The 14928-nt window shown below is 43.4% G+C and overlaps 1 protein-coding gene and 1 pseudogene across 17 annotated transcripts in view; one reads left to right on the top strand and one right to left on the bottom strand.

Moving 5' to 3' along the window:
* LOC106974083 (uncharacterized) overlaps positions 1–14928 on the top strand; it is a 241939-nt gene that overhangs the window by 65178 nt on the left and 161833 nt on the right. The window lies entirely within an intron of this gene.
* Positions 3316–3889, bottom strand: LOC128312855 (bublin coiled-coil protein-like; annotated as a pseudogene).

The following is a 14928-nucleotide window of genomic DNA, read 5'->3' as shown; positions in this document are numbered from 1 at the left end:
CAGAATGCAAGTGGGTTAGGGGCAGAGAGAGAGGGAGACACAGAATCCGAAGCAGGCTCCAGGCTCTGAGCTGTCAGCACAGAGCCCGATGCGGGGCCCTTACCCACAAGCTGGGAGATCATGACCTGAGCCAAAGTCGGACGCTCAACCGACTGAGCCACCCAGGTGCCCCTATTCCACATCCATTTGGATGACTACTAAAAAAAAAATAAAAAAATAGCAAGTATTGATAAGGATACGAAGACATTAGAAAACTTGTGCGCTGTTGTTGGGAATGTAAAAATGGTACAAGCACTATGGATTAACAATATGACAGTTCCTCCAAAAATTAAAAATAGAATTACCCGCAATTTTACTTCTGGGTATGCATCCAAAAGAATTGAAAGCAGAATGCCAAAGAGATAGAACATACACTCATGTTCATAGCAGCATTACCCGTAATAATCAAGAGGTCAAAGCAACCCAAGGCCCATTGACAGATCAATGGATACACAACATGTGGTATATACATACAAGGGGCTATTTATTACTCAGCCCTTAAAAGGAGTGAAGTGCTGACATGTGCTACATTGTGGATGTGCCTCGAAGATACTGTGCAAAGTGAAATAAACTAGTCCCAAGAAAACAAACACTGCACGATTCTACTTAATGAGCTACTGAGAGTAGTTACATTCATAGAGGCAGAAAGTAGAATGGTGTTGCCGGGGGCTGAGGGGGGGGGGAAGAAATGAGGAGTATAGACTTCAATGAATGTACACGTTCAGTTTTACAAGATGAAAAAACTCGGGAAATGGCTTGCACAAGTGCACATGGTTAACAGTACTGAATTGTGCACGTAAACATACTTGGTAAATTTTATGTTGGGTATAATACCACAATTAAAAACTTTTTAAATGTAAAACAGCTTCAGAGATTTCTAGGCAGGGAAGCCTTCCTTAGGTCTTATTATGTCACAGAGAAAAAGAAACATATCCCATTAAAAAAAAAAAAAAAACAGTCCTAAACGGATCTGATAACTTTGCTGGGTGTGGAAACCCATTTTCTTATTTATTTATTTACTTACTTATTTACTTACTTATTTATTTTTGACAGAGAGCACAAGTTGGGGAGGGGCAGGGATAGGGGGACACACAGAATCCGAAACAGGCTCTAGGCTCTGAGCTGTCAGCACAGAGCCCGACAGATGAACCCAGGTACCCTGAGGTTATGACCTGAGTCGAAGTCGGACGCTTAACCGACTGAGCCACCCAGGCACCCCTGGAAAGTCGTTTTCATGTACAACTCAGGGAGTAGCTTTTAATCTTTCAGAGTATGGAAAAAAAAAGCATGACGTTCTTTTAAAAAGTCTCATTGTGCCTAGAAATGTTCTGCCTCATTTCCTCAAAGAGATTTTAGGGAACACAACTATTCCTTGCCAGCGGGGAGCTCTTGCTGGTGGTTTCTCATTTGTTTGGCCACCCGGGGTCGAGGTTTAAGACTTGCTAATGGTTCAGGTGCAGAACTGGCACCTACTTGGCCATGGTGTTCTTTGTCTATGCAGCTTTAGCAATCACAGAATCTTTTCATGGTGCTTTGTTCCAAAATGTTTTAATTATTGGCAACTGATTAGTTGTTCAGTGTTGTACTTCTTGATTCTCATTATCATTTTCATACTCGTTTTAGCAACTGCATTGTCAGTTTCTGTCAGAATTTGCAGCCACGGAGCATGAGAAAAATAACAGTTGAGCCGAAATTACTGCTTTCCAGGTTTGGTGTTGACTATCTATTCATCTGTCTTACAGAACTATAGGATTTAAGTAATGGTGCATCATTTTTATTGAAGCGTAGAGAACATAAAAATGCTTCTGTTATTATTAATGTGCCTAACTCTACCAGTAAGGCCCCTGGAGAAAATAAATATTCTGGGCGTGGCCCTTAAACTTCAGGAGTGTTGTTTAATAAATTATCATTTCACTGAATCAGGTCTCTGTATAGCTTTAAAAAAATTTTTTTTAATGTTTTTATTTATTTTTGAGACAGAGAGAGACAGAGCATGAGCAGGAAGGGCAGAGACAGAGGGAGACACAGAATCTGAAGCAGGCTCCTGGCTCCGAGCAGTCAGCACAGAGCCTGTCGCAGGGCTCGAACTCACCGCGAGATCATGACCTGAGCTGAAGTCGGACGCTCAACCGACTGAGCCACCCAGGCGCCCCTCTGTATAGCTTTATAAACATTTTCTTGATTTCAAAAACAAAAACAAAAACTAGTCAAGGTTAATGTAAGGTACCACTCCTCAAGGCACTGTAGATATGAAACTGTTATTTTAATGAAATATTTCCTGTAGCTAGTATTTCATGTAGCCAGTATATTAGCAGGGGGTGTTAAGGGCATTAGGGATTAGCCAGAGAATTTACATATAGTCTTTCAGAAAGCAAGGTGCTATACACTGAAAACTATATTGAGTAGTTGTAAGCGTGTGTATATCCATTTCATATCAAAATTAAGAAAATCCTAAAAAAAAAATAGGATTTCTGCAAATTTAATACTCTCACAGGACTCCATGTTGCAAGAGCTTCTGGGGTATGGAGTACTCCTGGGCCTTACTGCTCAGATGTGAAGGTGCTACAATATAGACCTGCAAATGGGAACTGCCTGTAAATTAGTTCATAAATCCTGCTGACTGCATTTTACTGGTAGTAGAATTTTCACTGTATGTGAAAATTCTTATATAATTATTAAGATACATTCAATGGCAGAGGAAAATAGTCACCCAAAGAACTATAATACTGCTGAAAGCACATTTTGTCTTTCCTTTTCCCTTCCTTTCCTTTCCTTTCCTTTCTCTTCCTTTCCTTTCCTTCCCCTTCCTTTCCCTTCCTTTCCTTTCTTTCCCTTCCTTTCCTGTCTGTTCCCTTCCCTTCCCCTTTTTCTTTTCCCCTTCCTTCCTTCCTTCCTTCCTTCCTTCCTTCCTTCCTTCCCTCCTTTCTCTCTCTCTCTCTCTCTCTCTCTCTCTCTCTCTGTCTCTCTCTCTCTCTCTCTCTCATTAGAGATTTGTTTGATGTGGACACTCAAGGCCTGGGCAGAGTGGGAAATGCCATGGAATGGGGCAGGCAGGCAAAGGTGGGTGGGTTGCAGACCCACACCTGACCCCAGGAGGGGATGCTGGGGGCTGGCCCAGGCACACCAGAGAGAGTAGCAGAAGGGCGGCCCAGACAGACACACCACCAGGGGACCCGTAGGCCAGCCCTTGAGAAAGTATCTAAGCCAAATGGTGAGTGCCCAGGCCAGAGCCTAGCCCAGGGAGGCAGGGTTGGGGCAGTTTGGGGCTCCCAGAGCCTAGGGACCGGCATCACTAGCAGGCTCCCCGAGCTGCCGCTGGAACTCAGGGCTTGTCTGCCCGATGGACTCAAGCAGCTCCCGGAGGAGGGCATGGAGGTGGTCCTTCTTCTCCAAGTGGTCCACACAGGAGTTGATCTGCTCCAGCATGGAGCTGATGGTAACATTCTGCATCCCCAAAGCCGTCATCCTTGCCTTCCATGCCCGCCTCCACTGGCAGGCCCAGTTCCCCTTTGGGACCCAACATTGTAGGCTCCAGAGACACTGGGGCAGCGTGATCGTGGAGTGCAGCCCCCACAGCTGGCTCGGGGCAGAAGGTGGAGGTGCCAGGGAAGCATATGTTCAAATAAAATACCTGTATTTCAGTAGTTACATTAAGCACACCAGTTTTTAAACTATTACGTATTATGTTGCTTTGCTCGTTCATAACAGCTTGACTGAGTTTTATAAAACTCACCCATTATAAGTACAAGTCAGTGATTTTTAGAAAATATAGAGTTGTGCAATTATCACCAATATCTGACTTTAGAACATTTCCATCCCTCCAAAACACTCCGTGGTGCATATTTTCAGTTAATCCCCACTCCTCCTCTAGCCTTAGGCAACCACAGATATGCTTTCCAATTTCATGAATTTGTGTGTTCGGACCATTTGATATCAACGGGATCACATAATATGTGGCCTTTCTCATCCGGTTTCTTTCATTTGGCATAATACTTTTGAGATTTATCCATGTTTTAGCACATCTCAGTACTTCATTGCTTGTTAGCTAAATAGTGTTCCATCTATGAATACACAACACTTTGAATGCATTTATCTCTTTTTTCTTTAATTTTTTTACTAATCTCTACACATAACATTGGCTCGGAATCAACCCCAAGATCAAGGTCGCACACTCTCTGGCTGCATCAGCCAGAGGGCCCTGATGCATTTATCTGTTCATGACATTTGGATTGTCTCCAATTTTGGTCTGTTACGGATAAGGATGCTAGGAAGTTTTATAGACATGTCTTTGTGTGGATGCATGCTTGTATTTTTCCTGGGCGAATTTCCAGTGGTGGAATTTTTGGGTTACATAGTAAGTTCATTTTTAACATGTTTAGAAATTGCCAAACTCTTTTCCAAAGCAACAAAGCAACTGCACCATTTTACGTTCCCACAGCAGCATGTAAGGGGTCCGTATTCTCCACATCCTCAACACTAGATGTGGTCTGTCTTTTTTGTTACAGACTTGATATGTGGTTTTTATAAGTAACGCTCTTTGTCACTGGATTCCTCTCTGAAGAACCAGTTACACACCTTCTACCCTAAGAAAATAGGGTTGCTAGTAATGTCATCTCTGAATTGAAATTCTCCACCCCACACTGCAGGCTCCTTTCACTTTCCCCTATCCCCTGGGGTCCCATCCTGCCCCCGAAGGCCACTTGGGAGAAAAGAAAAGCAGGAGGCCACGAGCAGAGGGCAAGGAGCTGGGCGCCAAGGTCCCAGTGAACATCATAACCAGTAGATGACAGGGGACTGATGGATGTCAGACGCCAACTTTTCTCTGCTCAGATAAGTCAATTTTTATGTGGAGAGCTGTGTAAAGGCTTAAATTGGTCCTCGGATATAGATCTGAGATTTGGGGGAATGGAGCAGAAATCCCCACTTAGAAATGTGAGCAAAGAGGAATAGGAATCCCCTCAAATTTGTAGTCACGATTGTTACTTCTCACTCATACACACGTGTAGACCTTTCTTCGCCATCTTTTAGCAATATGGACTTTGATACTGATACCTTGTATGTACACAGAATTTATCACTATGGAAAATGCTACTGCATAGGTTATCTTGTTCCAGACTCACAAATGGGAAACCGATTTCCAGAGGGCATAGCAGCTCGTAAGCACCAAAGCTTGTCCCTCTGCCAAGTCTGCGGCTCCGCGTCCCTGCCTTCGCCTGCACACCTTCACTGCTCGGCTAGGAAGCAGGAAGTGCCTTCACAAAATTCCTGCAGTGTCCTGCCATGACTGCTCACTTTGAAAAGGCAAACCAGTGTTCGAAATATAGACTCACAAATGAAACCAATATTTTGAAAAACAAAGCATAGCGAAATTCGTCCAGGCACCACCAAAGCGAGCAGACTGCTTTCACAGTGCCCGGGCCAATAGCGGTGTGCACTTCTTTGCCTTGTGCATAATGTGCCGTTTTATTTCGCACCAGTCATCTGCATGAAAATGACTGCTTGGAGTAAGGCAACTGTGCTAGTGCCATATAATTACGTTGTGACTCAGAGTTCCTTAGCATCAGGGAAGCACACTCCAAACGATTATTTCCACACGACGCTTCCACGGATCCTCCCTTGTGGGTATTGCTACTCCCACTTCACATGTTCCCATGAAGTGTTCCCAGGCTCGGTCCCGTGTGACACCAGCGTCGAGAGAGACAGTACTAGATGTTCTATGGAAAAAGATATGTATTTTCTGGCCAAGTAATTTCCGAAATACGTTGGGTTAGCACAAATTTAATGGGTTCTTTCCCATAAGGAATCTCTGAGCCTTTAGTATGCTATTGTGCATGTGAACGTTCAAGAGGGAATATCATGTTGTTTCCCACATGTGTTAATTTTGGAACTTTTCTCATGGAACACCTAACAGTATATGCGGGGTGTTGGTATTTCCCAGGGGACATCTTTGAATATGCAGCTACATAGAAGTATTTTGCATTAATTTGCCTAAAAAATCTGTGTTGATTGTTGAATCTGATATCTCTGATATGAAAACATTCACAATGGGTAATATTGAGGACAACAAAGCTTGCTTACTTTTATGTTATGAAGGTATGTTAACAATAGCCATCATGAAAAATACGAGTCCATTTATTGACTATTAAAGTTGAGTCAAGAACTATTGTTATCTCATGTTCGTCTTCCCCCAAATCCTGTGAGATAGAAACCATTATCCTCAATTTGCCAAAAGCAAGGTTAGGTAATTGGAGTGGTTTTCCTGACATCACTCCTCTAGTGAAAGTTACAGAGCTGGGATTCAAAGCAAAGTTTGCATAGCTCTGTACCCTATTTCCTGTACTTCTCCATTCTAAAATGTAAACTTTACCTTAAATGACTTAATACGCCGTATCTATCAGAGATTTAATCCATGACGATTGTGACCACGAGAAGTTCTAGCTTTTCCAATAAAAAAACAGAACAGAAAATATTATTCTAACATTAATTTTCTCTTCCTGGGGTGTGGCAATTAGTTTTACCCAACCCTTGAGAAATCAGAATTTTCTGGAAACAAAACAGAAGCATTGTAAATGAATTTAATATAGTAACACTTAATAATTCTGCTAGAAAACAAAAACACTTCTAAATGCTGTAAAAAAACAAGCTGTGAAGTACAGCTGTAAATTCTTCCATATCGGGTTCTAGTATTAGATGCCATCAGAAAAAGATTTAAGGGGTGGTGTGTGTGTGTGTGTGTGTGTGTGTGTGTGTGTGTGTGTGTGTGGTATTAATTGCAGAAAGACCAAATTAAAATAGAAAACAGAGGAAGACTCTTTCTTTTCTCCTCATTTGTACCTAAAGGCAGGAAATGGCTGTATAAAGAGATGATCTCCAAGAACCTTTAAAGGACCAACATAGTTTGACCAAGGCAATCATGAAAAATAAAGAATGGCTGTGGAGAGAGCTTGGGCCATGAAAGCCACCTCTAATATTGAAGGGGGTTGTATTTTGATGAGATGATAAGCTTCTGTGTCATCCAGGGAAGGAATCCTGAGCAATAGGGCTGTGAAAGGTGACAGTCTACACAGCGGTTCAGTCTGAGCTCAGTCAGGCAGCTCAGATTCATGTGCCAGCTCATCCCTGGATAGTTGTGGAAACTTGTCTCTGCTAGTTGATGTATTTAAACTTCATTACCCTTGGGTCGCCTGGGTGGCTCCGTCGGTTGAGCATCCGACTTCGGCTCAGGTCATGATCTCACGGTCTGTGAGCTCGAGCCCCGCGTAGGGCTCTGTGCTGACAGCTCAGAGCCTGGAGCTGCTTCGGATTCTGTGTCTCCCTCGCTCTCTGCCCCTCTTCTGCTTTCTCTCTCTCTCTCTCAAAAATGAACATTAAAAACCGATTTAAACTTCATTACCCTCATCTCTGTTCTAAGGACAACCGTGCTAACCTCACAGGGTTCATGTAAGGAATACATGAGATGATGTCAGTAATGTGCTCGGTCTCCTGCCTGCGCTTAGTGAAGGGAGCATAGATGGAAGCAGTAAGAGCATGACTGTTAGGAGTCAGATTTTAGCTCAAGAAAAGTTAAAACTTCCTAACAAAAGAAGGTAACTAATTCTGGAGGTGCTAAATCTTAGTTTGGATGATGTCTTCTTTGTAATTAAAAAAAAATTTTAACATTTATTTCTTTTTGAGAGAGAGAGAAGTAGAGTGCAAGTGAGGGGAGGGACAGAGAGAGAGAGACAGAGACACAGAATCGAAAGCAGGCTCCAGGCTCCAAGCTGTCAGCACAGAACCCCACATGGGGCTCGGACTCACAGACTGTGAGATCATGACCTGAGCCGAAGTTGGACGCTTACCTGACTGAGCTACCCAGGCACCCCTTAAACTTTTTTTCTTAAAGTTTATTTATTTTGAGGGTGGGGGAGGAGCCAGGAGAGAGGGAGAGAGAGAATCCCAAGCAGGATCCTTGATGTCAGTCTGGAGCCTGACGTGGGCTCGATCCCGCGAACGGTGAGATCATAACCTGAGCTGAAACCAAGAATTGGGTGCTCAACGGACTAAGCTACCCAGGCACCCCTGGATGATACCTTCTGGAGGAAGTTAAAGAGAAAGTTGTTGATTACAGGCAGGCTCGTCCTAGCTCAGATTCTCTGACTCCCTCTCCTCTCACTTGGTGCCTCACCCATGCCGAGTTGCCTTTCCACTTTCAGACCTGCACGAATACCAGGTAATGTGGGAATTGGCTCCCACCTGCCCAGAGGACAAGAGCCAGGGTGTGGGAATGAGCCGCCTGCAGAGCAAACCTTGAATGATGAGAAATGGTACACAGGAGGGAGCTGAGCAAATATATTCACCCTTCCTCCCCTCTAGTGGGGACAGCCCAGAGCCCTGCACGTGGACAGGCTGGTTGTTTTCCAGCTGATGTGAAGTATTGTTATGTGTCATATGCATGGTGTCTTATACATTTCTTTGCCTGGCTTTGCATTTTTCCTCACCTCACTGTTTTAGGCTTGCACCTCTCAAATAAGCTTTAGGAACTTAATCCTTTTTTCTGGCTCTGCTTTCTAGAAGATCTGGGCTAAACCAGGTGTTTCTTGCAAATCTGAAATTTGCTTTGATTGCAAAGCTAAACTTTGTCCTTCATCTCATTAGGCAGAACATCAAATAAAAAGCAACGTCAACTGACTTGTCTAAGATTTTTCCACCTCTTTGTAATAAACGAATCACATTTTCATAATTTTGGGACCAAGACACTGGAGTAACCTCTTTTTTCATGCAACTTATGATATTATAATAGGGAACACTAATCTCATGCAACCCAGGGCACTGATATTCTTGAAGAACAAGTTTGTGGAGGTTTCTTGCCACTTCTGGCCCTTTGTCTTAACCTAGTACATTGTGACTCCTCCTGCTTGTAGCCAGGAAATAGTAAATGATCTGCTTGCTGTGTGGAACATGTGATGTATGTTATCATTTTATAGATTTGAAGCTTCAAGGATCAGAAATCCTAGTTTTTAAAAAATAGGTATGGATAACTACGAGCTTGGAGAACAAGGGTTTATGCATTTTCTATAATATGTATTCTTTGTTACCTACTGTTTATTGATCACCTGCTATTCATCAGGTTCTGTAGTAGATGCTGGGGATAAAATGATAAACTGGACAGATATGGTCCCTGCTCTTGCATAGCTGGTACTCAGGTGGAAGAGTTGGAGGAAAAAAAAAGACATATAAAAATTTACTAAAATTTGTCATGCTATAAATGAAAATCAACCCAGGCTACTGAGAAGAAATATGGGAGGAGAACATGCTATGGAAGATAGCCAAGAAAGCCCTCTCTTAGGAGGCAGCATATAAACCCAGCCCTGTGTGATGAAAAAGAGCTGGCTATATGTGGAGTGGGAGGTAAGAGGGCATATGGAATATAAGGAAAAACTTATGCAAGGGTCCTGAATGGGATGAAGGAGGCTGTCTGGGGTAGGGTACAAACACAGCGTCAAAGGGAAGAGGTCATGCAGGTGGGCACTGGCCACATCTGCAGGACCTTGGGTCCCGAGATTTAAATTTATGTGCTTGGGGAAGGAACATCAGGACTCTGAGGAGGGAAACAACATGGTCCGATTTAAGTACTAAAAATTCCATTCTGGGTTCTGTGTAGAAAACTGGCTGGGGTGGGGTAGAGACCAGTTAGTAAGTTCTTGGTGTGATAAACCTTATGGTGAGAGGCACGAGTGACCTAAACTAATGAATGGTAGTGGAGAGAGAGAGAGAGGAATGTTATGGCACATATCTTTTAGGCGAAGAGTCTGCTGCTGATGGAATGTACTGATAGGTATGGAAGGATATGATAGGCAAAGACAGTCAGCAGTCAAGAGTGATCACAAGGGCTCTGATTTAAGGGCTCAAGAAGCTGGTGGGAAAAATTGGGGAATACGAGTTATGTGTAGAAGAAAAGAATTTTCTATTTTGAAAAGATTACTTTGAAGTATTTGCAAAGATATTTCAATGGAAAAGTCAAGTAGTGAAACAAAGGAGTCTGGACTTGAGCGTTCTGGGCTGAAATGATAAAATTGAAGAGGCATTTTCTATAGTTGGTACTTAAGACATACGATTGGTGATTCAAGGGAGAGTGGACAACAGAAAGCAGTGGCAAGAGAACACAGAGAGGCATGAGCACCAAACCACGGTTGAAGAGATTGACTTCTGGTACGTATTACGATGGAAGGAACGCACTAGTGTCCTAGAGCTGCCCTGACAAGACGCCACAGACTGGGCGGCTTAAACAACAGAAAACCATTTTCTCAGTTCTGGAGGCTGGAAGTTGAGATCAAGGTGTCACAGCAGGTTTGGCTCCTTCTGAGGATTATGGGAGAAGGCCCCTTTCCTTCACCTGTCTTCTCTTTGTGTGTTCATGTGGTCTTCCTCTGTGTGTGCATGTCTGTGTATGCAAGGTCCTCTTCCTATGAGGACACCAGTCATCCTGGGTTAGGGGCCACTATAATGAACTCATTTTAACTTAATTATCTCTATAAAGACCCCATGTTCAAATATAGTTACTGCTGTAGACCGTTTGAGCTGCTGTAAGAAAAATACCATAGATCTCACTTGTATGTGGAACCTGAAAACACACACACACACACACACACACACACACACGCACACACACGCACACACACGCACACACACACCAAAACAAAAAGCTGCATTTGTAGATACAGAGAACAACTTGGTGGTTGCTGGAGGTGGAGGTGGGGGTGAGGGGCGGGGAAGAGGGTCCAAAGGTACAAACTTCCAGTTAAGAGATAAATAATCCAGGGGATGTAACGTACAGCGTGGTGACTATGGTTAACAATACTGAATTGTATAGTTTAGTTGCTAAGGCAGCAGATCGTAAAAGTACTCATCACAAGAACAAAAAATTACCATTATGTGCCTGAGGTGATGGGTGTTAACTTATTGTGGTGATCATTTCACAACGTATACATATATCAAATCACTATTTTGTACACTTGAAGCTAATACAATGTTATATGTCAATGATCTCTCAATGAAAAAAGAGAGAAGCAAAATAAGAGGGAAATATATGAAAATTAGGAGATAATTATGGGAGGTCCAACATCAAAGTAATAGGTGTTTCAGATGCACCATGACCAAAAAAAAAAAAAAAAAAAAAATAAGGATAAAATAGGGGAGGGAAGTTTTTAATAGGATACTTCAAGAAATTTTGTCAGGAAAAATGCTCCCTTCTTGATTTGAAGGGTGTACTAGTTGTCCAACAAAAGGATGAAAATGGATCCACGCTGTGAAATGAACATCACATCCTTGCCGCCACGCCCCCAGCCCCAGTCCTAGCTACACTGTGGAATGACTAAGATTTTACAAAAGACACTTCTGTTCTTGGCCAGCTTTAGTGATATCTGCATACAAACACCCAAAGCAGCAATTAAACGAATGCTCCCCAAGGCTTCTATCGCACTGAGAACACATTGAGAGTTCCACCTCTGACCTACAGATCCCTCCCTGATGGGAACCTGAGTGAAGCTCCAGTCTCTTTGCCTCGCATATTCTCCCTTGAGCCACGCTGGCTCCCTTGCTGGTCTTTGAGCAAGCCAAGATGAGAACCTTGAGGCTTCCCTGCTCCATTGTCCCGGAATGATTTTTATCTTCTCTGTATTTACATGTCCTTCTTCCATAGTTTTGTTCAGGTTTTCATGTGACAACCTCTTCAGACTTTCCTGACATTACAATCTATGTTTTACTTTCATTGCTGTTTCTTCATTTATTTCCCATTACTTTTCTTCAAAGCACCTACCATTGATTGAATAAGTGAATAAATGAATGTTCTTATATGTTGTCTTCTCTATGAAACGTAAGCCTCACGCTGGCAGGAATATTGTTTAGCTAACCGCTGCAACTGATGTCTAGAACTGTGCTTGGCAAAGAATGGGCACTGAATACATTCCTATTGTATTAAGCAAATAAAATTGTATATCTTTCCTGCTTTCATCTATACCTAGAACTTTGTCTTCCCCCAGTCTCATTTATTAAAAAAGCTCGGCCAAGTCACAGGTTTTCTTTATTTTTAAAGTAGGCTCCTAGAGGAAAGTCGAGTAGATTCTACCTAGGCCTACTGAAAACGGAAGGAGAACCAAAGCAGATGTTACTGATAGGAGATCTGGGGGAAACAGAGGGCCAAGGAGGTTTCCGTACAGGACTCCATGGAAGGGGGGTCATCTCAGTGGGAAACGGCAATGTGGTGTCCCTGGGAGACTTAAATCCTGGGGGCTTGCTTTGCTAAAGACCTCTGTCTTCAAATTCAGCTCAAGGTTTTTTGAGCTCCATATTTTCAGATTTGGACAGTGAAAATGTTAGCGGTGGCCAGTGTTCTGGAAGGCATGGGAAGCCAAACACTTTCCTTCAACCCTGAGGGAGGGGAAGAAACTCCCTGCTAGGTCCCTGGTTGAACCTGCTCCCAACCCAGTGGGATGGGAATCCAGGAAAAAACTGAATCTGACTTGGACAAATGCACTACCTGTGACTTTCTTATCCCTTCCCTAGGGAGTAAAGCTCATACTTCCAACAAATGGGATGGTTTACCCATTTAATGTACCAGAAGTAAAAGTAATCTCAGCTCTACCAGAATTTCTGACCCCACATTCACAATTCAGAACAGCAAGTATACACTGAATAGGAATGATCCAGAAGCTGTCGGGACTATAATAAATGCAAGGCATAATCTTCATGGAAATAAAACCTACTCATCTGAAGAAATGAGTCCCATAGACCAGGTGGCTTAAACAACATGCCTGTAGTTCTGGAGGCTCAAAATCCAAGATCAAGGTGCTGGCAGAGTCTGTGTCTGGTAAGAGCCTATTCCCTGGTTCACGGATGGCCCACTTTCCACTGTGTCCTCACAGGCAAAAGGGGCAAGGGAGCTCTCTTGGGCCTCTTTTCTAAGGGCACTAATCCCATTTATGGGGCTCTGTCCTCTTACATGCGGAGGAGGGTGTACAAGCATTGATTTTATAGCAGTCACATTCCGAGGTAATGGGGGTTAGGGCTTCAATATGTGAACTTTGGAGGGGCACGTAATTCAGCCCCTAACAAGGAAAGACATTTTTTTTCTCTCCTGTAACAGAAGGGGAAAAAGATGGGGCAGGCACAGTGTGTCTAATTTATGGCTTCCAGAGTCTCGGTGAAACATGTATGGGGAGGAGATTTAAAAAAGAGAAAAAAGTTTGAAACCGTTGCCGAGGGGTGTAGAGGAGTATTATCTTACTAAAGAAACATAGTGGGAGTCCTGCGCCATGATAAGGGCCCATTTCGGTTTTGTGGTCATGAATTTGAAGTGAAACCATTCAGCTTGGTTTGTAATTTCCTCTAGCAACACACAGCTGCTCCGGAAGGCAGAAGAAAGCCGATGGGATTTTACCAAGCAAGTGTCACTCACCACTAGGAATGGACATAACATGCAATTAGGAGAGAGGTTCAAAAGAACACAAACATTTAGATATAATCTATCACTCTCTTCACCAAATGTTAACTGCCACCAGTTACGCCTCTGTATTTTTCTGGTTCACTCTGAGCTTGGAGACATGACCTTGCATTAAATCTTCTCTTAGAACCCAAGACTTCCTAAGGTCCGGGTCACACACCCAGGCTTCGGGATAGCTGAACCCGACAACCATGACCCTCTAGAGTCCAGAGGTTTTCACCAGCGAGTCCCAAGGGAGGACACAGGTTTGCCTGCAACGGAGCCCAAATCCCTGACTGATGGAAGACTAAAAATTCATTGACTTTCATGTTTATGCAAAACTAGGGAGCTGGGAAAGTTTACGCCGCTGTGCATTCAGAGCCTGAAATGAACGTTTATATATTCATTCAGCACATACATTGCTGGGTGCTTACAATGTGCAGGTGCTGTTCTCGTGCTGGAGGTCATGAACAAGAAAAATCTCTGCATGCGGAGTTTAATAGGGGAGGAGGAAAGGAACATGCAAGTAAGAAAAATGTTAATAACAGTTTTAGATGGGGCTAATTCTGGGAAGAAAAAGTAAAGCATAGGAAGGAGTTAGAGAGGGGGAGGTTCAGATAAGGTGATCTGGTGAACTCACCAGGGTGTGCGTTTGGGCAACGTGTGCAGGAAGCTGGGAGGGGAGAGCTGCCTAAGCATTGCTCTTTGCAGTCATAGCTGCACTGCAGATTGAATGTTGATAAAGCTGTCTCAAGGGGATTGTACTTCCCGACACGCGGCGCCTCATATACAAAGTTTGATCAGCCATTGCTTTATTGTACGCGCTGCAGCAATGTAAAACGATCCCAGTATCAAATTATCAGGGAATATACAACCGTTGTTTCCACTGTGTCGGTTGGTTCCTCTATTATTTAAAATTCTAGGGGTTCCTGGGTGGCCCAGTCGGTTCCCCATCCGACTTCTGCTCAGGTCTTGATCTCACAGTTGGTTCGTGGGTTTGAGCCCCGTGTTGGGCTCTGTGCTGACAGCTCGGAGCCTGGGGCCTGCTTTGGGTTCTGTGTCTCCCTCTCTCTCTGCCCCTTTCCCACTCAGGCTCTGTCTCTCTCTTAAAAATAAATACACATTAGGGGCACCTGGATGGCTTGGTTGGTTGGGCGTCCGACTTCGGCTGGGGTCATGATCTCACGGTCTGTGAGTTCGAGCCCCATGTCGGGCTCTGTGCTGACAGCTCAGAGCCTGGAGCCTGTTTCAGATTCTGTGTCTCCCTCTCTCTCTGCCCCTCCCCTGTTCATGTTCTGTCTCTTTCTGTCTCAAAAATAAATAAATGTTAAAAAATAAATAAATACACATTAAAAAAAATAAATAAAATTCCAGTGAGTGTTTAGTGCTCCTAAAAAATAGAAACCTTGAGGACACACAGACTCTCAATTTTC

This window comes from Acinonyx jubatus, chromosome F2, assembly GCF_027475565.1.
Source record: "Acinonyx jubatus isolate Ajub_Pintada_27869175 chromosome F2, VMU_Ajub_asm_v1.0, whole genome shotgun sequence".
Taxonomy (NCBI): Eukaryota; Metazoa; Chordata; class Mammalia; order Carnivora; family Felidae; genus Acinonyx; species Acinonyx jubatus.
Note: the sequence above shows the minus strand (reverse complement) of the source record. Positions and strands in the feature narration are given on the sequence as shown.